The 26,034-nt window shown below is 43.7% G+C and overlaps 1 protein-coding gene and 1 pseudogene across 3 annotated transcripts in view; one reads left to right on the top strand and one right to left on the bottom strand.

The window, feature by feature from the left end:
* Positions 1–26,034, top strand: part of Spock1 (SPARC (osteonectin), cwcv and kazal like domains proteoglycan 1) — a 534,501-nt gene that overhangs the window by 233,523 nt on the left and 274,944 nt on the right. The gene's annotated exons all lie outside the window — the stretch shown is intronic.
* LOC123461419 lies at positions 13,768–14,052 on the bottom strand (annotated as a pseudogene).

Below are 26,034 nucleotides of genomic sequence, written 5' to 3'. Positions count from 1 at the left end.
AAGATGTCTTTAACCTACCCTGTTCCCACTTGTCTTGGGGCCCCTGTTGTCATTACTTTTCATTCCACACTTCCCGTGACCAGAGCAGGCGGTGTGTTCTGTGGAGCACACCTCTTGCCATGCGTGTCGTCTGGGGTCTTAATTGTAAGTTCCAGACTGTGGATCTAGGCAAGTGGCTCACCTTCGCTGATTCACAGCCTTCCTCTCTAGAAAAGCCCCAGAACTCCAAGGACTAGCATGGGGAAGGGAGGGTGAGTTAGTAACCGTGGTATTCAGCCAGTGCTCAGCAGGGCTGTTTCAACAAGGAGCTGCTCCTTTTCATACCTCCCCATCCTTTCAGCTACTCCTCCCTGTGGCTCCCCTCCCTTCCTACCCACGTTTTCCTTTGTTCTCCTCTTGATTCCTTCTGCTGGCCCTGAGTCACGGGGCTGAACCTCAGGGCTCAGTGGACACTATCCTGCCCTCCACTGGGTGGGTCACAAAGGTGATGCATCCCAGATCTCTATACTGGAATAGAAGAAATTTAGGCTTTTAATGCGTGTGTTCATTCATTCATTCACTCACTCACTTACTCAATTAAAAAACTCTCAAATGCTTGATGTTGACAATAGGGACAGCACTAAGGAAAAGTACACTTGCAGATCACCCCCAGTAACCAGTCTTGGAACATATGTACCCCCATCATACAGGTGTGCGATGTGTGTGAGTGTGGGCTGATGGGATGGGAAGCAGGTATAAACCCTACCTACTATGTAGGAACAAGAGAGGGTAATGAGTAAACCATATGCTGTTGCATGGACAGACTTGTGACATGCCTATGGCCACCTTCAACTTGGCCTTGTGCATCCTGTACCTTTAGTCTGAAGCCAGCTCCTCAGTGCTACTTCACTTACTTCGCTGGTGACTGTCACCTGGAGGCAGTGACAAAGATGCTCCACTTTTGTTTTCTACCTGAGAACCTGGCTTGATGAGGATGAATAGCCAAAAAATCCAGAGGGGAAAGGCATATATAATTTATGGCGGAACAATACTATTTTGCTTTACTTCTTGTTTGAGGCAAGCCCAATGGACTGCCTGTTTTTAAATGCAAGAATGATAGAGAGTAGCCTTCAGCCACTGCAGTCTAGCTCCAGATGCACGTACGCGCCCCTTTGCGCCCTGTGTCACTGTGCATCTGGCTTATGTGGAAGCTGGAGAGTCAAACTTCAGTCCTCAGGCTTGGCAGGCAAGCACCTTAATCACTAAGCCATCTCTCCAGCCCCCTCAAACCTATTTTTTTTTTTTAATGTATTGCTCTGGAGCTTCACGGAGTGGAGGTGAATAAGCTATGCAGTGGATTCTACCAAGTCATTTCAAGGCTCTACAGCAGTCCTTCTGGAAAAGAAATCTGTGAGTTCATGAGCACAGCAGTCATACCATTGTCCAGAAGATAGCATTCCATAGTACTCCTCCCATTGTCCTTTCATTCTTTCGACCCCTCTTCTGTCATATTCCCTGAGCCTTGGAAGGGGTAGCATCGATGTCCCACTTAGGGCATAGCAATCAATACATCCAATACTCATCACATATTCTCATTACCTTGACCAGTGGTGAGTCTCTGGATTAACCACTGCCCCCGAAGAAAGAGGCTTCTCTACCAGAGCTAATTTACAGGCATCTACAACAGTCACGTTTACTAAAACAACAGGAGTAACTTCTCCGCTAGTTCCTGTGACCTCCGTAGCCAGGAGGTTTACAGTACCAGGCATTAGTTATGTCATGTGTAACAGGACTCAAATATATTCAGACAATAGTTATGCCACTAACAGTCATGCCACTACTGTACCAGTGGGCGCATCATTTCCGGAAGGTTGGTTGTAGCATGGAGTGCCCACAGCTTAGTAAGGCTGTGGAGGGTTTTTCTCTCCCAGTAGCCTGGGTAGCACTTTCCAGCAAAGTGAAGGCTAGCCAGCATGGAGGAAGCTTCTCTTCAGCAGGAGGGTCTTACCGTCTAGTTCTGATGGGCAACCAGGAATGGTGGCAGCAGCTTGCGTTACTTTGGATTCCTCAGGGATTTATCTTTCTGACCAAAACTCACAGGGAGATATCCCATACCTGGCACTAGGGTTTTCATTTAATACCCTGTGGCTTCTTGGAGCATCTCTGTGTATCACAGCATTGGTGATTCCCTGCAGAAGACCTGCATAAGATAGAGCCCCTCAACATTTACTCATGGGTGGGGGAGGAGACCAGGAGGTCCCACCCCTCCTTGGCAGCTAATGGTTGCTGGGGAAAAAGAAGACATTTTCTTCAGTGATATAGCCACTAATATGTTGCCCATGCTTATGTAAACAAATGTATCACCAAAAGAAAATGCTAAAGAGTAGAAGAGAAACAAGTTCGACGAGGAAGGTGATCACTAGGCATGAGAAGGAGTTGAGAAAGTATAATGGGTTGAAAATGATTAAAACACATTTCTAAGCATGTATAAAAAGAAAATCCTGCAGATGGATGGCAATATTTTTGATGGATAACAGGTTTTTATGTTGTTGTTGTTGCTATTGAGTTTGGAGTTGCAAAGGGAATATACGCATGTACTCACTCTGTTGCTTTAGGGTGAAATTCTATTTGTGGGGAGATAACCAGCCCCAAGTGATGGAACACGAATGAGTTTAGATTCTCTGCCATAGCCAGGGCCCACTTGGGAAGAATTCATTGGTTTATATGGGTTTGACATTCCACACGTTAGGAGTTGTGGCTCCAGAGATTGTGTGTGGAGCTTCAAGAATGCATGGATGCTAGAGACCCCCTCCCCCACTGTCATTGGCTTTGAGGATGATGCTATTCCTTCCATGGTGAGTCCCAGTCATTCTTGCCCAGCAGTAGCTCACTCTTGGCAGATTTAGGGCATCTTCAGAGGAGAATCAAAGCCTGTTGAAACAGATCTACAGAGTATTATAGAAGAAGTAACCTAAAAAACATGAAGCCGGGTGTGGTGGCACACGCCTTTAATCCCAGAACTCGGGAAGCAGAAGTAGGAGGATTGCCTTGAATTCGAGGCCACCATGAGCCTATGTAGTGAATTCCAGGTCAGCCTGGGCTAGTATGAGACCCCTACCTTAGAAAACTAAAAACAAATAAAAATAAAAAGAATATGTGTGCTGCCCCCATGGCTAGCCAGAGAAGCTTCTCATGGAGATGGAGGTAGACACTGAGGAGACTCAAAATTCAACAAAGCTGAAAATAAAAGGGTGTTGGGAGCTAAACGTTGAGCAAGACACCTCTCTCATGCCTTAGGAGGCTTAGAGAACATTATGGAAGAGGAGGGACAAAGAATACAAGAGTCACAGGGTGGGAAGGAGTACTTTGGGACACTGGCCTCCCGAAACAAAGTGACTGCTGCATTCCTGTGCTCACAGGGGTTGTCATGATTGTCACAAGGCCTGCAACATCCTGAGACTATCAACATTTTGATGGTGAGGATGGAAGGGGAAGAAAAGAATGAGACATCAACATAAAAGAAAGACTACTTGGACAGAGAAGGGTGCTCAAGTGTAATAGGGCCAGGGAACTGGGGGACAAACAGGGTAATAGGACAGTACTATGATGAAATTACAGTATCTTCATGCATTAAAATTTTCAATAGAAAAAGTAAAGCCCAGAATAAGGTCCCTTTCTCTTATGCTGGTTGTTTGAATGGAAAGAAAGAAGAAAGCCTTTGCATGCTGACCATAATCTATTCTGTCAACATTCTGAGAAGTTCAACTTTTCCCTCTAAGGGCCTCTGCTTTGCATTCATAGTACCTTAATTTTTGTTTTTTTTTTTTTTCTTTTTTGGATCCATTCACCGGTTTTGATACTGGGAACTGGCGATTTTCAAAGCCTGTCAAGTTGGTGTGATGCATCTTAACAATTTCCTTCTAGGGGCCATACATGTGCAGGGGTCAGCTTTACCATTGTTCTTCTTCCTCTCCACACAGCTTCAGGAAGGTGCCACTCCTACCTCAGATCTGCAGGCTCAACACTCACTTGAACTCTGTCCCAGATGCCCATGCCCCACTCTAGACAAAACAACCACTCCCTCTCTATAGCTTCGGTATCTTGATTTGAACTGTGAAATCGCTGTTGCCTCTTTTTTTTTTTTAATGGAGTATTAATTTTTAAGTGTTTTAAATGTAGCGCACTAGCAGGGACGAAATGGAAAACTACTGACTCAGATACTGGGGTGCTCCCACTTGATCCCTGGCTTTCATCTTTGAAGTCCCATCATGTTAAAAAGTTGCCTCTTGCCTCTTGTGTCTTTGGCTGGCTCTTCCTACTAGCTTGTTTTGGAGATGTGAACCCTCAGCTGTATGGAGGCAGATTCCTGTGGGTGCCCTTTCTTGGTCCTCTTACCCATTTCCCTTTCCCCAAAAGCAGCCAGATCATTTGTTTGCTTTGCTGCCCATTTACTGATACACTCATTTCATCTGTACCTGTGCCATGTTAGCCTGTGCATGTTTTGAAGTTGAAATCAACATATCTTTCTCTAACCTGTTTATTTCCCTCAACATACTTTTTCTCATTCTCTGTATAGATAGTTGTAAGTCTAGCTGATTGATTTGTGTTATAGTATCTATTAGTATGGCCATGCTTACCTAATTACCTCCCCATTCACAGGCATTTATGTTGTTTATTTATTTGAGACAGAAGGAGAGGGAGAGACAATGGGCCCACCAGGGCCTCTTGCCACTGCAAACAAACTCCAGTCCCATGTGCCACCAGTGCATCTGGCTTATGTGAGACCTGGAGAATTGAACCAGGGTTCTTAGGCTTCACAGGCATGTACCTTAACTGCTAAGCCATCTCTCCAGCCCCTTATGTTGTTTCTTAGTTTTGCTCTTGGGACATTTGTTCTTAGCATTTCCCACACACTGACTGACTCCTCCTTCAATCCCTGAGCATGGAGAGTGGAATCTCACAGAGCCAAGGTGGAATATGACAGTGTCATTGTCAAAATGACCAGCTTTGGGCAAGTCACATGACTCTTCTTACTTCCAGTTTACCCATCATTGAAATGAATGCACCTAAGGCCCGTATGTCTATGACAGCTGAGTTCAGGTAGCATAGTTTTATGCATTTTTTTCCTCATAAAGAAAGGCAAAATGAAACAGTTAAAGTATAATGCTCTTATTTTAAAGTTACACTTTTAACCAATGAGGTATGAACATAACTTCAATAAAACCAGTGGAAATAAATGAACCTTTATACTTTTAGAGGGGGAGGGACACTTTGCATAAGCAAGAAGAAAGCTAGTTGTCCCTCTTGAAGCCCGTGGGACCCCACAGAGGTATGAAGGAAAGAGAATGGAGTTGACGGCTCCGGATCTTGATTCTGCCATTATCCCATGTCTCTTCCTTTGAGGACCTTGATCAGGTGTTTTTCATGTCTAAATGTGCATAATGGGGCTGGTATTAATGTCGCCATCTGGTGAGGCTTTTGTGGAGCCAGATGTGGTTATGCTTTCAGAGGCTGGGTTGTGGAACAGTTATAAACCCACCTGCCTTTCCAGCACAGTTGGTTTTCCTTTTGCACCCAGCGCCTGGGTGCAGTCTGACCGGCATGCTGTAGCAGCGTCTGGCCCCTCAGGTAACTGCCAGGCCCATGTCCCTAGATCCAGAGAGCAAGAGCCACTCAGGGCAGTGCTGCCTGCTGTGGATGCAGTTCCAGAGAACTGTAAGGTTAGGGAATTTCACCTTGCTGTTAGGAGCCGCTGTGGCTGTTGGTGACTGTGTTTAAGAGCATCTTTCAGCATGATCAAATCCATTTTAAAGACATGTTTATTACCTTTCTCTAAACTCATAAAATGTGGTTAGGTTTATAAAAAAAAGTGTGTGTGTGGGGGATATCTGTTTGCTACTCCACCTGCTAGGTAGAATGACGGGCCCTGAATTAATTATGCTGTATTTGTGGAGCTCTAATGAACCAGCTTTAGTTTAGGTAAATCCTCCATAGGGAAAAAGAATGTCGGCTGAATTTTAAAATTGATTAATATCACTGTTTAAGTTTTCTTACTGGGGAATGGAGAGTTAGATTCATGTTTTGCTCACTGGTACAGCAGGGGGGAATAACTACTTGGAGAAAATGCTGGACCTGAGATGAAGGCCTTTGCTTTGTTAAAACTCCTAATTGTGGGCTGGAGAGATAGCGTAGCGGTTAAGCACTTGCCTGTGAAGCCTAAGGACCCCAGTTCGAGGCTGGATTCCCCAGGACCCACATTAGCCAGATGCACAAGGGGGCATACGCATCTGGAGTTCTTTTGCAGTGGCTGGAAGCCCTGGTGTGCCCATTCATTCTCTCTCTCTCTCTCTCTGCCTCTTTCTCTCGGTCTGTAACTCTCAAATAAATTAATAAAATAAACAAAAAATTAAAATATTAAAAAACCTCCTAATTGTAATAGGTAGCCACCAAGTGCTGGAGATGGATGCACTGTCTACCCTGCCAAGAGATTATGTGTAACAAAGGACAAATGATCTGTTGGGAAGGCCCTGGACCTATACCATGAGTGATTTGGCTCCATTTCCACCTCTTGCTTTTCCCACCTATATACAAGGACACATGTCTGACTTCTCTGAGCCTTGGTTTCCTGGTCTGTGTGATAGAAATCTTGACACTGGCTACATCGATGATATGAGAGGATCTGCTGTATTGATCCTTCTCCTTACAGAGAATAGGACAAGGACAAGGCTTGGGAATGAGATAGGAGGACTGTTTTCTTTTTCTTTTTTCTTTCTGGTGTCTCAGATATGGAAGAATTTTCAGTTTCCTTTCTCATTTCATCAGAGTGTGAGCCAAAGGATGCACTAATCATGAAATATTTACTGCTCCCCTCTCGCTGATGATGGCTTATGCCACTGAGTGAGAAAGCCAGGCAGTACCAGCCGCCTGAGCATGAGCTCAAGGTGCCCTAACAGAAGCATGCAGCGTGGGAGGTCAGGTCAAGGGTGGCTGGTCAACTTCCTGGGTGACATCAAGAAAATGATCTTAGAAGAAGTGACTGCAGCTTTTCCAAAGATTGACAGATGTTAAGGGAGGGCCATGGCGGTGGTGGTGGGGGTGTTGTTTTTCCCCATTGCTGCCACTTGGGGCAATAGGAGTAAGGTTCAACAGTTCATATTAGCCAGGGATGACTGAGTCACATGGAAACAACTGACATCTAGCTCTCATGGTCATAGAGGACGCAAGCCTGAGCTCTAGGGACCAGCATCACTGAACTCTGAGGATGGCCTGTTCTGGGTTGCCAATGGCTAGCTTCTCCTGTCTTCATGTGGAAGACTGAGCTAGGGCATCCCTTGGGATCTCTTAAGAGCACTAATGCCATGGGTGGTGGTCGCAGTCATGACCTAATCACTTCCAGGGGTCTCCCACCTCTCAAAACTTCCATAATGGGGTTTAGTACTTGAACTTTTGAATTTGCAGAGATGTAAACCTCCAGTCTATTATAGGCTAAATACTTCTCTTAAGGACACACTTGTGAGTGGATACAGAGAAAAGACAGTATACTCCCGAGACTGTACTTCCACCCTTTTCCCGCCTACCTCTGAAGTCTGGAGGGCAAGGCTATCTGGTGGATGGAGTGGCACCAGCCCAGCAGTCTGGCTTGCAGGAGCCTGATTAGAGGAGGATAAGAATTATACAGATGGTCCCGGAGAAGGTATACGATATCAGATGCTATCTTTGCCAAAACAGAAGACCCCCCCCCCCCAAAATTGGATCCTTTGTAACTTTATAACCCTAAGTTGGCACAGGGCATGTGGCATCCATAATTCTAAGTCTCCTTCCATCTACTTGAGGAAATGTATTGTTTTTCTTCAGACCCCCCAATGAAAATGTTGTGCTCATGTGTAACCAAATGCATGCATCATAGCCTAGCCGTGTGCTCATTAATTTCTTTTTGAAGTTTATCTTCTCTGCCTAATTTCACCGAAAGGCTAACTTAAAAGCATATACAACTGAGCAGATGTCTTATTAGTTAAGTGTGCTTCCTGCGCAATCATGTGGGCCTGAGAGGAGCAGAAGAACCTGCCAGAGTTTGAATGTTCAGATTGCACATGAGCAGCTGGGTGTGACCATGTGTGCCTGCTAGCCCCATCTGCAAAGGGGAGAAAAGAGACCGAGGAAATTGCCCTGGCTTGCACAAAACAGCAAGCCCTGGTATCAGTAAGAGACTATGGCTCAAACAAGAATAGGTGGAATGGGCTAGAGAGATGGCTTAGCGGTTAAGCGCTTGCCTGTAAGCCAAGGACCAGATTCAAGGCTCGAGTCCCCAGGACCCATGTTAGCCAGATGCACAAGGGGGCTCACGTATCTGGAGTTCGTTTGCAGTGGCTGGAGGCCCTGGCATGCCCATCCTCTCTATCTCTCCCTATCTGCATCTCTCTCTCTCTCTCTCTCTGGCATTCTCAAATAAATAAATAAAAATGAACAAAAAAGAATTAAAAAAAAAATAATAGGTGGAAGAGGGATGTGGAAATGGCTGAGTGATTAAAAGTGCCTGCGTACAAAGAAGGGGCAGGAGAGTGATGGAGCTGTACACCCAATATTGGGCTCCAGCTATGTCAGGCAAGCATCACCCACTGCAGGCAAATATTTGGGGTGTGAAAAGGGCATACATACATGTGCATACAACACACACACACACAAGCACAAGAAAAATTAAAAACCTCAGGTGAAATAAACTTATAGTTAATCCCCTTAAGGGTCCCCAGAAGAGAGTGCATCAGGGTGAATACACTTTGTTTGTGCCATTGTCTGAAAGGGACAGGCATTGTCAAGATCTCTTACTGTATATCAGCGCTTAGTGGCAAACTTCAGTTCTATAAATTAATCCAATAATACTGAGCCCACAGTTTTCTAAAGGTCTGGCTTGGTATAGAGATAAAATTGACAACATGGCAGGCACCTCCATCAGGGAATATGTTGATTGCATCATTTCTGGTAAGCTGTTAGCATCGGGAGCAGAGTTCTGAGCTTTTCCTGGCAGGAACAAGGAGTTTGGGTGATATGTGCTGCCAATGAATGGAAGCAAATGAATATTCTGTCTTCAGCCAAGTGATGGCAGAGCCCATCTCCTATGAAGGGCTTTCCACCTCAAACTGGAATACGGATTCATGAGTACACATCACACTCACCTTCCTCCCTGTTGAGGTTGGAGGTCAGTCCTTGCCCACAGGACAGGAGGAGCATCCCACTTACTGTCATAGACTGTGCTGTCACCAACAGGTTCAGAATGTCACGTGGGCTTTGGGTGAGACATGCTTCCTTTGTACATGTCTGTATGTTTATGTCTATGTATATGTATATCTATATGCCTTCATATTTCAAATGCATACACATATGTATGTATATACATACATTCATTTTTCAAATGCATGCACATAAATCTGTGCAGATACCAGTATCTTGTAATAAAATTCTCAACTACCAACAGAAATACCTTTGGAGAGGTGAAAGGAAGATGTGGTTGGCTGATATTCTTTTTTTCTTTTAATGACAAGACTACCACCAGGGATCGATCCAGTAATGGGAGAAAGGCAGGGGTTGAATAAAGGGCAGTCTTCAGAAAGGATGGAACATCAGCTAATCAATATTTTTTACAAAGATTTTTCTTGACAGTGAAAAGTGTTTCTCATGGTAGAGGAATCTGAGCACATTGAAACCATTCATAGACAAAGGAATAATATATATATATACACACACACATACATACATAGACATAGACATATATATAAATTTTTATATATATAATATATCTATATCTATATCTATATCTATCTATCTATATATATATATATATGAAATTTACAACCAGAGAGAGAGATTGAACATGGATATGCCAGGTCCTCTTGCCTCTACAAATAAGCTCCAGATATATATGCCACTTTCTGCATCTGGCTTTACATGGGTACTCAGGCCATCAGGCTTTGCAAGCCAGCATTTTTAACCATGGAGCCATCTCTCCAGCTCTAGATTTGTTGTACAATAAGTGCTATGAAGAAGACATAAAGGCCTCAATACAAGCTCACAGAATGTTTAACATGAAGCCACACCTGTTTAGTAATCATTATGACCCTCTTGTGTGGTCACGATCACATGCCATCATGATCTTCTTATGTCATCACAATGATCTTCATGTGTAATCAGTACAATTGTCACTTTGAGCAAGGTTGGGCCCTAAGTCATTGTCTTTCTGAGATTAGGCAGAAGAAATCTTCTCTTTGTGATGACAAAATTATACTGTCAGATTAAGGATGATCAATTGTTATTCTCATTTATAACAGAGCCTAAATTTCTCCATCCCAAAACAGTTTCAAGTGCTTGGTAAGTAGGGATGTGTAGCAGTTAGCTTCTCGTTGTTGGGACAAAACACCTGAAAAGAAACAACTTGTGGGAGGGAAGAGTTTGTTTCTGCTCATGTTTTCAAAGGGAAGTTTCATCATGGCAGATAAAGCATAGCTGAGCAGGAAGCAGGTTCATGTCACCACAAATCAGCAATAAACTATTGTATTTGGAGTTGGGTTCTATTGTCCAAACCCCACCCCCATTGTGACATAGCCTCCAGCAATTCTCTACCTCCCAAAGACCCCACAATTTGCCCAAATTGCCACCAGCAGAGGACCAAATATTTAAAATGCATGAGCCCACGGGGGACATTTCATTCAAACTACCACAGGGTGGGTGATAGGGCACTGAGGGGTGAGCAACCCTTTGTACAAGCCTCACAGTCCATGCAATACGATGGCCACTTTGGAAATAAAACAGCTGTTCAAGGTCATCTGGGTTGTTTGACTTTGAAGGATATCTCTGGAAAGGGTGGATGGGAGTTACAAAGGGCTGGGTTGTAGCATTTTCCCAGCCCAAGCCCTGGATGGCTGTGCTATGCTTCTGTGGTAGTTTGGATGTTACAGTATAGATGTATGACCCCCAGAGACTCAGGTATTTTATTAAGTCAAGGTTGGATCTTCAGCCACCCGGCTGGAGGAATTGTCTCTGGAGGTGGATCCTAAGGTGCAGACTAGATGCATGTTGGAGGAGGATCTTCATCCTAGCCCACAGACATATGGAGAATAGTCTGAGGTCTGATGGTGTGTGCTTCCGTTTGTGTTGGTGGCGCTGGCTATTGGTGGATCTGGAGGGAGCCAGGTCCTTCTGCCGTTGATGGTGTTTCCTCTGGATTTGTAAGCTGAGATACATCCCTTCATCTCCTAAACTGTGTCTGGTCACTTGTTTCCCAGCAACATGGAGTTGACTTCAGTGGGGGAAAACGGAGTTACCATCTCTAGGATGCGTGTATGTATGCGTAGACAGCCACATGGAAATACTGCACTGGATGGGAACAAGGGCACTGGTTGATAGTGCTTCTGACCTTAGGTCTATGTAGTTCTGTGAGAGGCAAACCGGTTGAGAGGTAGAAAGATAGTGATTTTTCTTTCTTTTTTTTGAAAAAGTTAAAAACAGGGCTAGAGAGATGGCTTAGCAGTTAAGGTGTTTACCTGTGAAGCCAAAGGATCCAGGCTCCATTCCCCAGGACCCATGTAAGCCAGATGCACAAGGGGTACATGCATCTGGAGTTTGCAGTGGTTACAGGGTCTGGCATGCCCATTCTCTCTCTCTTTTTCTCTGCTTTCAAATAAATAAATAAATAATTAAAAAAAATAATTTTACTTAGGCCTAGAGAGGTGACTTCACAGTTAAGGTGCTTGCCTGTGAAGCCCAAGGACCCAGGTTTGATTCCCCATTACCCAAGTAAGCCAGATGCACAATGTGGCACACATGTCTGTAGTTTGTTTGCCGTGGCTGGAGGCCCTGGTACCCCCATTCTCTGGATCTACCTTGCTTTCAAAGATAAGTAAGCAAAAAAATTAGAAATATTTTTATTTATTTATAAGAAGACAGAGGGGGAAAGAGAGGATGGAACTCTTATCACTGTCAATGAACTCCAGACACATGAGCCACTTTGTGCACCTGGCTTACATGAGTACTGGCGAATCAAATCCAGGCAGTAAAGCTTTGCAAACAAGTGCCTTTAACTACTTAGCCATCTCCCCAGCCTGAGAGAGTGATTAATTTATGAAATGTTTCTTTATATGGTTCCCAGGTAACCTACCTAGCTGATAGATCTGAAGCAGATTCTGTTTACCAAGTCTTGTCTGTGTAACTTTGCAAAGAAAATCGGGGTAAAACCATACAATGAAAGCATTCACTGCAAATGCAAGGGACTGAGAAAGAAAACTGAGTTACTGAGTGTAGTTAAGAGAAGTAACAAATCCAGTGTGGTTAGTCTCAGTCTCATGAATTTGTGATGAGCTTTCCCTTTCTGCTCCTACCTCTGAACAGGGTTAAGAGTGGCAGAGGACAGAGCCACCATGATGCTATGGTCTGTCTTTCTTTAAAGATTTTATTTTTATTCATCTATTATAGTTGGGGTAGGGTGGGAGAGAGAGAGAGGGAGAGAGAAAATGAGAATGGGCATACCAGGGCTTCTAGCCACTGCAAACGAACTCTAGACACATGTGCCATTATGTGCATCTGGTTTACATGGGACCTGGAGAACTGAACCTGGGTCCTTAGGCTTCACAGGTATGTGTCTTAACTGCTAAGCCATCTCTCCAGCCCTGGTCTCTCTTTCTTGAGCTGTTGACACAGGCTCACTTTTTCAAATGCTGTGCAATTTCTTATAGTGGTATCTTCTACTGAGAAGATAGTGGTTTTGCTTTATGTTCTGATGTATGAGTGGATAAGGCAGAATTTGGGGAACCATTGTGTTTACAAGGGAGTTGCTGAGGGTCTGGGGGAACAGATCGGCCTGGTCTATCTTCAAGGAAAGTTCAGGCCCACCCATGAGCACCTGTCCTGCTCTGGAGGGTGGAACCTCTTCCACAGATCCCATACTTGTAGTCCCACGGGGCATAGACTCATAAATTCATGTGTGTGACATGGTTGTTACAGATGGGGAATTCTTATGTACATTCTGGATTAAATGTGACTTACATCTTAGTCTCTCAGACACCAAAGAATATGCCCTCGGACTTTCAGATGAAGGAGGATTCCCACGTGTTTGCAAAGTTTGTTTCTGCTGTTTGTCTCCACTCCCCTCTGCTCAATTCTGAAGGGAAGGGGGAGGGACTGCTTCTGTCTACACATGCATTTTGGCTGTGGAATTACAGGGCAGAAGAACAGTCAAGAGAGAGTGCCAGCTGCCTGAGAAGTATGGCAGGAACTTGGCTACAGAGTGTTTCCACTGCCTGTTCTCTTTATGACTATATGATCTACATGTTTCTGTTTTGATTCTTCAAAGGGAAATTTTCCTGGTGGTGTAACTTGGCAGATAGTATAGGTGGAGACTGGAGAATCGGTTATAAGCAAATTAAAGGTCTCTCATCTCATAGCCATTGGGCTGCTCCTTAAGTTATAACATGGTTATATTATGATTTTATATCATTTTAATGTTGTCACAATTCATGCATAACTTATCTCTGGTGTTCACACATCCTGATACCACAGCTTAGTTCGTCCCTAAGGTCTCAGTTTACTTGTCAATTAACCAAGGAAACCTTTCTAAATGACCCTAGACTAGATTAGATCAACTTCCCCTAATAGTCTATGTCTGACACAGGTGTAATTTAATAATTTTTGGTCAGTCATGAATATTTTAAAGTTATTACTATTTTAAATATATTTGATTTATTTTTATTTTGTAAAAAGTTTAATAAGAAAATGTACACGACCTGATTTCACATCAGTAGTAAAATAGGCCTTTTGAGAAGGGGGCATGAATTCCTCTGAAAAGCCACTGTTTAAACTCGTTCCAAAGCTTCCAACATGAATGATGCTATTTCCTCGTATGACCACCATCCCAATATTATCTTGCTGCCCACTAGTTGCCATTTCCACACATTCATTGATCACAAGATTCATGAAGGGATCAAATTCCCGCAGTATTCCTTGGACGCGTCTGCTGCCATTTAAGTTCAGTGATAACTTCTTGTTTATAAATATCTTCAGGGAAGGTGGGTCTTGCTCATGGTGGCTCATCAGCAGGATTCATGCTCCTTACCGGGGAGTTTACAGCCCTAATTATTTGTAAGAGAAAGAGAGAGAGAGAGAGAGAGAGGGAGAGAGAATGGGCTTGCCAGGGCCTTCAGCCATTGCAAACAAACTCCAGATGTGTGCGTCCCCTTGTGCATTTGGCTTACGTGGGTCCTGGAGAATTGAACCGGGATCCTTTGGCTTTGCAAGCAAACATCGTAACCACTAAGCCATCTCTCCAGCCCCATTATTACTATTTTAAAGAATCATTTATGCTGGTTTACAAACTTACTAGAAATGTAAGTTTGAGAACTCGGTAGAAGTGCTTACTTCTGACCTATTCCATCAGAAATCTGTGGAGGGGGGTGCAGTCAGTGATCTGTGTAGGACCAGTTCCCTGGGTCAGTGTAATACATACATAAATTGGAAAACCACTAATAAAATGGACAAAAAGCACTTTGCAGTCCAGTGGCAGCATGATGTTAGCTGGACTTTGAATGATGGCACACGGCTGCCCTGGGTCTGTGGAATAGGTGGTGGCATACCTGCAGAATTGTGGAGGAAGCAGTGAGAAGCCACAGCAGGTGAATGATTTGTACACGCAAGCCCGTTAATCAAGTTCGGCACAGGTATTTACTCTGCTCCTTCTGGACAGGTAAAGATTGCTGTTGCTCCCTTTCCTACCTTCCAGACTGCCTTGAGGCTTCTGTTTCTTCTGTAGCCTGAAGGTTACAGCCGTTCTTCATGCTTCCTGGGAGCCTCTTGGAAAAATTACCCTCCCCAGGCATGGCACAGAGGGGACCAGCAGCTAGTGTTGTCTGGAAAAGAGAGGGTAAAGCTGAAGGGGCAGATCAGGAAACTGAGCAGTGGGACCCACCTGCTTCTATACCTGGGTCATGAAGATCACCCAGAAAGACTGAGTCTGTGGAGAGAAGACAGTTCCTACCACAGACATCTGAGTGGGATTAGCAGATGGAGGCTTTCCTGTCACAACAACGAGAGTCATGTATAGTCAAAATATTAGGTCACCATCATGGGGCAGGCTCAGTTTCTTTTCATGTAGTCTTAGGTACCAGTGACTGGTAGATGTGGCATTAGTCTATATCCTATTAACAAAACCCCAGAGTAACTCAAGTTGACAAGCTATCATTTGTTCAAAAGTAAAATTTTGTCGTTAAGATGTTAAAAATATCATATTGAAGATCCACTAAGTCCTGAGCACTTCACACATTGTTAATTCAGTCTTACTTCTATGTGGAATCGGGGGTCTTCATGTCCTATTTCGCAGACCCAGTTAAGTCGGCGGCATTGAGCAGGGGCCAGAAGGCTTTTCTTCTGTGAAAGCTCAAATAGTGTTTTAAGCTTTGTGACACATGTAGTCTTTGTTGCAGACTTGGACACTATGCAAATGATGGGCATGGCTGTATGCCAGCGTACTTCCACTGTAGAAACTGAACTTTGAAGTTCATGTAACTTTTATAGGTTATAGAACAGTTTTAAAATATTTTCAAGTATGTAAAAATGTAAAAGAAGATTCTTAGGTCATGGGTCATAAATACAGGTTTAGCCTTGGGGCATAGATTGTTGACCACTGGTTTAGGGACACCTAGTGTCCAGATTGAAACGGAAGAGCGTCTTTCTTAGCAAGGCTTGAGTCTCTCTTGTGTTGCACAAAGAAGGAGAGAGAAGTGATTGTCAGCTTTTTTTTTTTTTTCCTACAAAAGTAAAATCTACTGCAAGCACTCCTAGTATTCACTGACAAGTTTGTCAAATTTTTAAGAAAGGCCTGATTTTAATTTCCACTGAACTTGCCCATTTGAGCTAAACATTAATTAAAACTTGGTGATGCATTTTGGCTTTTGAACTGACAGCTTAGAAATGAGAAGTATTTTTAAGGAACACAAACATACACTAGGTACATAAAATTCAAATACTTCAAAGGTCTACAAAAGAAAATATAAAGTTCTTTCACTATCTTATTTACTTTGATTCCAAAATTCTTCTTCTCAGAGGTACCCCTCTTCCCAACTCTACCAGAAATGGATTGTGATTAGGGTGATATTTAAATCCCTACATGCTTTTTCCTTGCAGAACCCTCTATATGAGTTCATTCATCAATACATTATATTGCTGCATCGTGTTCTGCTGTGAGATCCACTCCTGAAGTAGACCTGTTTCTTTAACCATGTTCCCGTTGTTGGACTAAATTGTTTCCAGTGTTTTTAGTTATTTAAAACAGATCCTGGGAGATGCTGAGCACACCCCTCTCATACTTTGGTAAACTTCTGTAGCATAGGCTTATAGAAGGTGGCATTATGTTCCAGGAAATGTGCAATTTGGTTGTATCCATATCTGTCCTATATTAAGTTTTCAAGCAGACTGGTGGAAAAATTGACTGTGTTGCAGCTACCTTCTCATTGACGGGACAAAATACATGATCAAAATGAGTAGATGTCTCATGGTCTTGAAATATTTCATCACGGTCAGAAGGCAAGGCAGAGCAGAAGCTGGGCATCACTTCTTGTCTCATCAGCTGAGAGGTAGTAGCAAGAGTGAGTGAGCTAGTGAATACCCAGTAGGGCTGACCTAATAAACCTCAAGGCCCACCCTCCAGTGACACACCTCCATCAGCAAGGCTCCATCCCCCAAGGACTCCAGCAGCGGGGGATGGAGTGTGAGGCTTCTTCACAAGCACATGAGACTATGGGGAACACTTCACATTCAAGCACCACAGTATCCTACTTAGATTAAATGCTAGCCTTGCTACTGGAAAAATAGATCCTTTCCTTTCTTCTATCATGTTTCCAGAGCTCTATTGTTTCTTGTTTGGTGAGAAAATAGGTCATGTTTCAAGAGAGTATGTGTGGAGTTGGTGCAGGCAACATTCTGGTTTTATGTTCCTGAGGTCTTCATGATCTTGGACATCTATTTAAAGAACATCCACCTTTGTTTTCAGATCATATGAAAAAAAAATAAATATGTTCTCAACCTGCCTGGCTAGGATTCTCTGACAAGTTATCAGCAATGGATTGTGAAAATTGTAGCTCATCCCCTTGAAAGTTTCTCAAGGCCTCACAGAGGATTGCTCATGGCTTAAACACCAAATGGCATCAACTGACCTTCAGTACCACGTGCCAGCTTTACACTAAGCCCCTCACGTGAATTATCTTTAAATTTGCAAACTGACCCCTGAAGATCGGCACTTCTCTCATCTGTGTGTTCAGGGAAGGAAATGGAAGATGAGAGTGTAGCAATGACCTTCTTGCTGCTGGGACAGAACTCTAGCACAGAAACAACTTATAGGAGGAAAGGAGTGATTGCAGCTTATGTTCAAGGGGAAGTTCCATCTTGGGGGGGGATGGGAAGTATGGCATGGGCAGAGAAGTGGCTCAATTCCTGTCATAGCATCTTGGAGGAAGCAGCAAGAGTGAGCCAAGCTATGAACTCCCAATGGGGCTGGACCAATACCCGCACCCAGTGACATACCTCCCACCAAGGTACCCCTTCCCAAAGGCTCCACTAGCTGGAGATAAATTATGAGGTCACAAACACATGTGGTTATGGGGGACAGTTTACATTCAGACCAACAGGGAGTTCCCTACAATTGCAAGGTAAATAAATGGCAGAACTGGGCTTTGAGCCCAGAGCTAACTGTGAAACTCTCATTCTCGACCACCAAGCACCTTTTCGTCTATCAATGATCATCTCAAAAATCAGGTAACAAGCTTGGGAAGGAACAAACCCTATTCACAGCTTAGCAGGTCTCTGACCACAAACACCACTGTGGTTGTTAATCTCTGTGGCTCAAATCCCTGGGTTCCCTTGAACAGTGGACGCCACCTGTATTCATCCTAACACTCTGTTATGTATGATTCATGCTTTTTCCTTTGCCATAAAGTCCTAATGCCTGTTTTGCCTCCAATTTCCTTTCATGTATATGGAGCAATATTGAATGTTTAATTAATTCCCTCCTCTGCTCATGTCCTTAACTATTGATTAGAACAAACAGTTGATATAATAACCATTAGATGTTTAATTATTTCTTATAAATGTTATATGAGTCCTGGGAATGGCCTTGTAAAACTCCAGAAAGTAATCGAAAGATACACTTATGTCTATGTGTTTTTTTCCATTTCTGAAACCAATTATTTTTCTAAAATTGCTTTTCAGATTGGCTATTAAGTTGAAAAGATCATTGTTTTTGTTTTTTTTTTTTAATACTGGCATCCAGACAATCTCAAACAGGATGTGTTTCCTATTAATTATGTTAGCTCTTTCCTGGAGACTTCACACCAGTAATACTTATTTTCTGTTTTTAAAGGGACAAGTGGTCACGTTCACTAATGTCTCTCTAATTTTGTGGGAGAACAGGAGGGAGCGAAAGGCTGATTATCTTTTTATTAACACCTAGAGAAGAATAATTAAGCTACCGAGGTAAACACTGTACCTCTAAATTGTTTGCCCATTCACATGAGCTATGTTCTCCACTAGGGAGAGGTCAGTTGTACCCCAGACACATGTGAGTGAAAATAGTATTTTAAAAGTCTCAGAGGGGCTGGAGAGATGGCTAGGCACTACAGTGCTTAAGTGCAAGACCTAATGACTCAGGTTCGATTCCCCAGTACCCACATAAAGCCAGATGCTCAAAGTCTCACATGCATGTAGAATCCCTTTGCAGCAGCTGGAGGCCCTGGTGTGTGTGCTCTCTCTCTCTTTCTCTTTCTCCTCGATCTCTGCTTGCCAATAAAAAATTTTCAAAAGCAAGAGGTCCATTTGAAAGAAGTTTATTTCCTCACTATGGATTGGGTTGGCCTTTAGTGTCCATGTTGGAGAACTGTAGACCAAGGTGACAGAAACTGATGTGTCAGGGAAGAACTGGTGTGCACAAGGCCACACGGGTATTGGCAGATGCACAGAGCCCTGGTCAAGGGGATTTGTAGTTATAGATGGAGGTCACAGTTTCTCTCACTTGGCTGTGAGCATTTTACATATAGGGTGGGGCAAAGGTCATTAGCCAGACTAGTCTCTCTAGCAGGACACATTTTACCAGGACCCATAGACACCACATTCTCTGATTGCATGCTCCAGACAATGCCAATCTTTTTATTTGTCTCAGCAATCAAATTTTTCATTTCCATATTACAGCTTGAGAATGCATCTAGGATTCAGCTCCAGTCTATGAACATCTCTTCTAAATACCTCAAAAACTTATTTTCAAATTCTACCTTCATTTTTCCTCCCGGAGTCTTTGATTTTGATAGCCACGCGGTGGAAGCTATCAGCTCACAGGCACCTGAAGGACAGTGTTTCTCAGAACCATCCTTCTGAGCCCCAGTTCACATTTAAATTTTGTCCACGTTGAGCTTTGTGGGTTTGTTTCTGTAGATTCCTACGCCCAAGCCTCTGGCTTTGTGCCTTTGTGCTTTTGCGTACCTGTATTGAACACAATAGTCTCTTTATGGGCAACATGTTATTTTTTTATATGCCTGACTCTATTACACCTGAAATGAAACCATCTCTGACATTTTCTATACTCACTGAATTTTTATTAGAGTTCTATCTGTCATCAATAATAACATACTCTGCAACACCCTTCTCTGGGATATTTACTGAGATTGCTGTGACTGTTGAGACAGAGAGGGGCTGTGGCCACCTTATTAGAAATAGTTTTGTTGCTATTGCTTTTATCTCATTAGATAATCCTTTAAGCCCTGCTCAGTGCCCACAGATGCTGCCTCTTCTTGCCAAGGCTGTTAGCACAAGTGCACAGGACAATGTGGTGGGTGAGGCTGGCCTGCCAGTCCATCGGTTCTCAGCTATTACAAGATCATTAGTTCTTGTGGGTGCAGTGATGACAGCTGGAGGTCCCCCACCTGGGGTCAGCCATACTCATTCATAAGAAGGGATTTAGCAGGTTTTTATGCAAGCAGAAAATTGAATCAGCAACATTAAATTATGACATTTTCCTGTAGAACTCATGTAAAAACTGTAAGTGTAGATTTGGACAGAGCTACTTCTTAGGTGGGCTAGTTTAGGGTCTTTGAGTAAAGCAGGGAGGTGGGAGGCTTTCTTTGTGACGTCTTACATTATCTCACAGGTCTTAGTTAAGCTTGTCTTATACGTGAATGTGGCCACTCACCTGTGAATTCTGACCTTGCTTCTATGGATGTTGTAGCATTACCTTGAGGATATCTTTGGTTTTAGGTCAGTGAGACTATAAACATAAAAAAAGACTCTGGTGCTGAGTTTAAGACATACTGTGTCTTAATAATTTAATTAATATAGTTCAAGACATAATACTGTGCCTGGGGGAGAAGGCACAGTGGGTAAAAGCACTTCCTTCACCAAGGACGTGAGTTTGATTCCACCACCCCTGTAAGAAACCAGACATAGCCACACATGCTTTAAACCCAGTGCTGAAGGGGTTGAAGACAAAGGATTTCTGGGGCTCCTTAGTCAACCAATCTAACAAAAAAGCATGGAGCTCTAGGGTCAGTGAGAGGCTGTGCCTTAGGGAAACAAGGTGGAGCAATAGAGGAGGCCACCTGATAATTCTCCCCTGGCCCCCATGTGTGTGTGCACATGGCACTCGCTGTATGCGTCACGTGTGCATACAGACATCCCAGGATACCACACACACACACACACACACACACACACACACACACACACACTCACACACACTTTGAGTGTCTGGCTTTACACGGGTACTGGGAAATTGGACCCAGGTTGTTAGGCTTTGCAGGCATTTGCCTTAACTGCTGAGCCATGTCTACAGCACCATTTTTCTTCTTTAAAGTCAGCAATGATAGCATGTTACACACAATGCTTTCCATCCTACTTTCTTGTCAGAACTAATGTATCTTGGAGGTATTTCCATATTTACTCATAGACCTCATGATTGATTAAATTTTCTTGTGTAGCTGTGTGCTGCTTCCATATGCAAGTATATCTGAATGTATTTAATTTATTTCCCATTGATGAACATTTGAGCAATTTCCAGTACTGTAATGTCATAAGCAGTGCTACAGTGAATAACCTCATATAAATGTCATTTCACACATTATGTGCCAATTCTTTACTATGACAGATTCTCAGAAGAAGGGTTACTGGGTTGGAAGAGGAATGCATTTATGATTTTGATAGCCATTGCCAAATCTCTGTCCTTTTTATAAACCCAGTGTTTAGAAGTAACTGTTTCTAAGCAGGTGGACTAATACATTCTTTTATCCTTTTGGCCCTTGTTCATCTTCAAAAGCTCTCCATATAAAGAATTTTGCCTTTGGTATATAACTTGAAAATTGAAATTGAAAATACAATTTGAGGGATGGAGAAATGGCTTAGCGAGGCACTTGCCTGTGAAGCCTAAGAACTGTTCTACTCTCTAGGTCCCACATAAGCCAGATGCACAAAGGTGAGGCAAGCACAAGGTTGCATATGCCCACTAGGTGGCACAAGTGCCTGGAGTTTAATTGTAGTGGCTGAGGCCCAGGTGTACTAATTCTGTCTGTCTCTCTTATCTCTCCCCCTCCCCTCCCCCTCCCTCCCCCTCCGTCTCTCTCCCCCTCCCCATCCCTCTCCCTCCCCCTCCCCATCCCTCTCCCCATCCCCCTCCCCCTCCCCTCTCCCTCCCTCTCCCTCCCTCCCTCTGTCCCCATCCCTCTCCCCATCCCCCTCCCCCTCCCCTCTCCCTCCCTCTCCCTCCCTCCCTCTGTCCCCATCCCCCTCTCCCCATCCCCCTCTCCCTCCCCCCTCTCCCTCCCCCCATCCCTCCCCCTCTCCCTCCCCCTCTCCCTCCCCCTCTCCCTCCCCCTCTGCCCTCCCCCTTCCCATCCCTCTCCTGCCCCTGTCCTCCCCCCCGCCTCTCCTCCCCTCCCCTCCCCTCCCCCTACTCCCTGCCTCCCCTACTCTTCCTCCCCCTCCCCCTCTCCTCCCCCATCCTCCTCTGTCTATGCTCCACCTCCCCTCCCTCCCCAGTGATACAACTCCCCCAGAAAGGCTCTACCTCCCAAAGGCTCTACCAGCTGGGGATGGAGTGTGAAAAAATGGTTTAGGCTGGCATTACATACGTAAACCACCTCAGGAAGAGTGGGCATTTTTGTACCATCTGACTTGTCTTGCTCAAGAACATGGTATAGACTCTAGTCCTGAATCTGTGCAAGGTATTTTTTATGTTTCTGTTTTGTTTGTTTTTAAAGCTTTCTTCTAATAGGCTTACAAATTTTTTAGTCCTTTGCTTTTTTTTATTTTAGGTGTACAATGTTAAATTGCATTCCTGCTTTGCCTAACCCTACACATTAATGGAAGTTTATGTGAGGAAGGCATGACTATTTGCAATTCAAATTATTTTGTTAGTTTTCAGGAATGGATTATTTTTTAACTTTGTTGAGTTGATTCTTTTTGGCATTTCTAAATATATAATTAGATTTTTGATAGTCTTACATACTCCTTTCCAATATACATATTTTTAAGACTTAATTATCTGCATATAATGTGAAATCTGCGTGGTTATGATGAATGCCCTGGTCCTGGTCCTGACTCTTGTTGACAACTTAAGAAAAAGAAATCACCTTTTCTCTGTACAGATAACACCTCAGATAGGAAATGTGGGGAGGGGGTGTTTCACACCAAACAATTCCCTGTAAACACAATTTGCGTGTGCTCCAACTCCGTTCAATCCCAAGACTGCCTGTAGTCCATGTCAGTCCCCAGGCATAAATTGACTCAGCCCCACAAGGCTGCCGCCACTTCAAATGCCAATATTAAGTCGCTGGCTACCAGCTGCGCTTCTAATGACTGACTATATAGTCGAGGATCCCCACAGCTCCCTTCCTGGATTCAGTAATTTGCTATAATGACTCATAATACTCAAGGAAACATTGTACTTGCTGTTACAGGTTTATTATAGAGGAGATTATAAAGGATATAAATGAACAGTCAGATGAAGAGGTCCCTGTGGAATTGAGGAATACCACCCTCCTGGCATGTGGCTGTATTCACCTACCCAGAAACTCAAGACACACCATGCTTCAGTGTCTTCAATGGTTTCATAGATGCTTCATGACACAGGCACTGTGACTGTTTATATTGACTGTCAACTTGACCTAGAGTCACCTGTGAGGGATCATGTACATTAGATTAGCCTCTGTGTCTGTATTTAAGAGATTACATTGATTTAGGTTTAGGTGGGAAGACCCACCTTACTTGAGGGTAGCACCATTTCATGGGCTGCAGCCCTGGAGTATATAAAATAGAACCGGCTAGGCACCAGCATTCCTCACCTGCTTCCTCACTGTGGCCTGAATGTAACCAGCTCCTGTGGTCATGTCTTCCCCACCATGAGGGGCTGTAACCTGGAACTGTCAGCAGAAATAGGCCCTTCTTCCTTTAAATTGACTTTTGTCCCAGTTGACTAATGCAGACAGGGTTGATTAAATCACTGTCCATTGGGTATTAAGTAAATCTCCAGCTCATAACCCCTCCATAGAAATGAGAGGGTGGAATTGAATGGCCCCACCCTCTAATCACGTATCACATGATTGGTTCCTCTGGCAAGCAATCCCTTTCCTCTGAGCGTCTCATCATTAGCATAAGCTCAGAAAGACAAATAAATGCTCCTCCCACTGTCCCACCACAGCTTCCAGTAGATGCCCCTCCTACCGTCCCACCACAGCTTTAAGGGTCTTAGTTCTCTAGAAACCAGAATTGCAGAGTAAATACTTGCTTCCCATTACAGCACACGTCACACCTTAGAGTCTACTACCACACATGTACACTGCCACACACCACGGAACCCCACCACGTACCACAATAAACTGCCACACTACAACATGCCATCACAAATCACAGAACACCAACACACGCCGTCGTACGCCGTCACACCCTGCAGCGCACCGTCACGCTTTATACTACACTGCCACATATCTCACACTGCCCTGGATCACACTGTCACACACCGTGGTACACTGTCACACCTTGCAGTACATCAGCATACACAACAGTCCACCATTGCACACCACAGTGCACTGGAAACCGTAGAATTGTCACACACAATAGCATGTCATCACACGCCACAGTACACTGATACATACCATAGTACAACAGCAATACTGTCATACACTGTCATACACTATGACACACCAGCACACATCACATGTACCAGCACACACCATAAGACGCTGACCCATATCATAACACACTGGCACCTGCCTCAGCATGCTCCCATACAGCAGAGTGCACTGGCACTCATTTCTGTGCGTATTCCTGCATTAAACACCATCCTAGCTTGTGGCTGAGATAAATGGACTATGAAGAGATCTATATAACCCTGTTCCATTGGGTCACTTTTGTTACTGTTGTGTAGAATGATGGGGAACCTTTTCTCTATACTGCTTCAGCATCTTGTGGACGGTTGTATGAATTGACAACTAAAAAAAAATAGGTACTAATATGCTAGACTTATTAACCTACCAGGATTTTTACATGACTTGAATGAACTTTATGGTCATATATTATATAATTTCCTTTTATTGTACTCGTTGGCTACTTCTGCTTCTTTTTTGCTTTGATTTTCATGAATTAGACTCACCTTGAACTTTCATTTTTATGCAATGGTTTTGAGATTTTTGCCCTTAATTTAAACTACTGAAATTTGCTTTTTGTATGAAGGACATTTTTAAAAAATAATTTCACACTGCACATAAGATTATCAGGAGTGGGTTTGGCTTAATAAATAGCTTAAAGGACCATAGTATATTCATGTATGTGAGTTCAAACTTAATAATGAAGACCAGGCTTATGTCCAGTATACATGTGTGGGAAGGCAATGTATGGAAAATTATGGAACCTCCTTGGAACTATTAAGAAAAATCCTTAGTTAAGTTAAAGAATCAGTTTAATATTAAGCAGGTTGGTTCATTTTTGTCCTCTGCCCAACCTGTGAGGAATTACTTTCAACTGATAGAAAGGAAAATCGATTTTGAAGAGGTAATGCCTGAGATCATGCAGGTAGCCCATGTACAGAATCATGTATAAAACTTGGAGCTGTTTGATCCCAACTTCCATGTTTTCAGTCACCAGATGTATTTTCTTTTTCAGTAAATGTGAAATTTGGTAGGTAATTGGAAATCAGAAAACCATTTCCTGAAGCAATAGCCTTGTATCAGTTATTTTTTTTTTCATTGTTGGGATAAAATACCTGACCACAAGAACTTAATGGAAGAAAAGGGGTTGAATTCCGTTCACAGTTGTGCCACAGTTCTGCCGTTGTGGCAAGGGGGGTCATTCATGGAGGCGGAGGTGTGACGGGTGACTGGGAAGCTGGTGTCACCTGTCACTAGCACAGAAGCTGAGGGAGAACAGGGGGTGGAGCCGGCTGTAATCCCTCAAGGCCTGCCCCTAGTGACACACTTTTTCCAACAAGGCTCCACCTCCTGAAGGTTCCACAGCCTTCCAGAAGAGCCCCGCCTGATGGAGATTAATAAGCCTGTGTGTGTGGTGGGGGATGTTACATTTAAACCACTACAAACTGCAACTTGTAGCCTACCAGTAGCTGGTGGGTCACCTGAGAGCTTGCTACAAATGCACATTCTCAAGTAACCCCCCCACATCTATTGCAGGAGGAGGAGATCCCACAGTCTCTATTGTGCTAACCCTCCATGGAGCTTGGGGGGAGGAAAGGGGGCTTCAGAATTCTAAGATTTGAGGCCACCTGTCTTAGAAACAGCACCCTGTCCCCTCTTCTATAGTCGAAAATGTAGCGTTTGTTATTAACCTGTTAGCTGTGAATAAGGGCAGAATGTCTCTTTTTTTCTCTACTTACTCTCCTGAAAGAAAGGCTAATCATTTGTTTGACACCATTTGGCTTGTTCACAAAAGGGAGTATTTGCTGAGTCAGCCTCCTTGTGAGTCGTATGAGAATTAAGCGCTTGTAAAATGTCAACAGAGCTTCATTTACTCATAGCCTCCACGTGGGCACAGGTCTTGAGC

Source organism: Jaculus jaculus, chromosome 6 (genome assembly GCF_020740685.1).
Source record: "Jaculus jaculus isolate mJacJac1 chromosome 6, mJacJac1.mat.Y.cur, whole genome shotgun sequence".
Classification (NCBI taxonomy): Eukaryota; Metazoa; Chordata; class Mammalia; order Rodentia; family Dipodidae; genus Jaculus; species Jaculus jaculus.
This window is presented reverse-complemented; position numbering and strand designations above follow the sequence as displayed.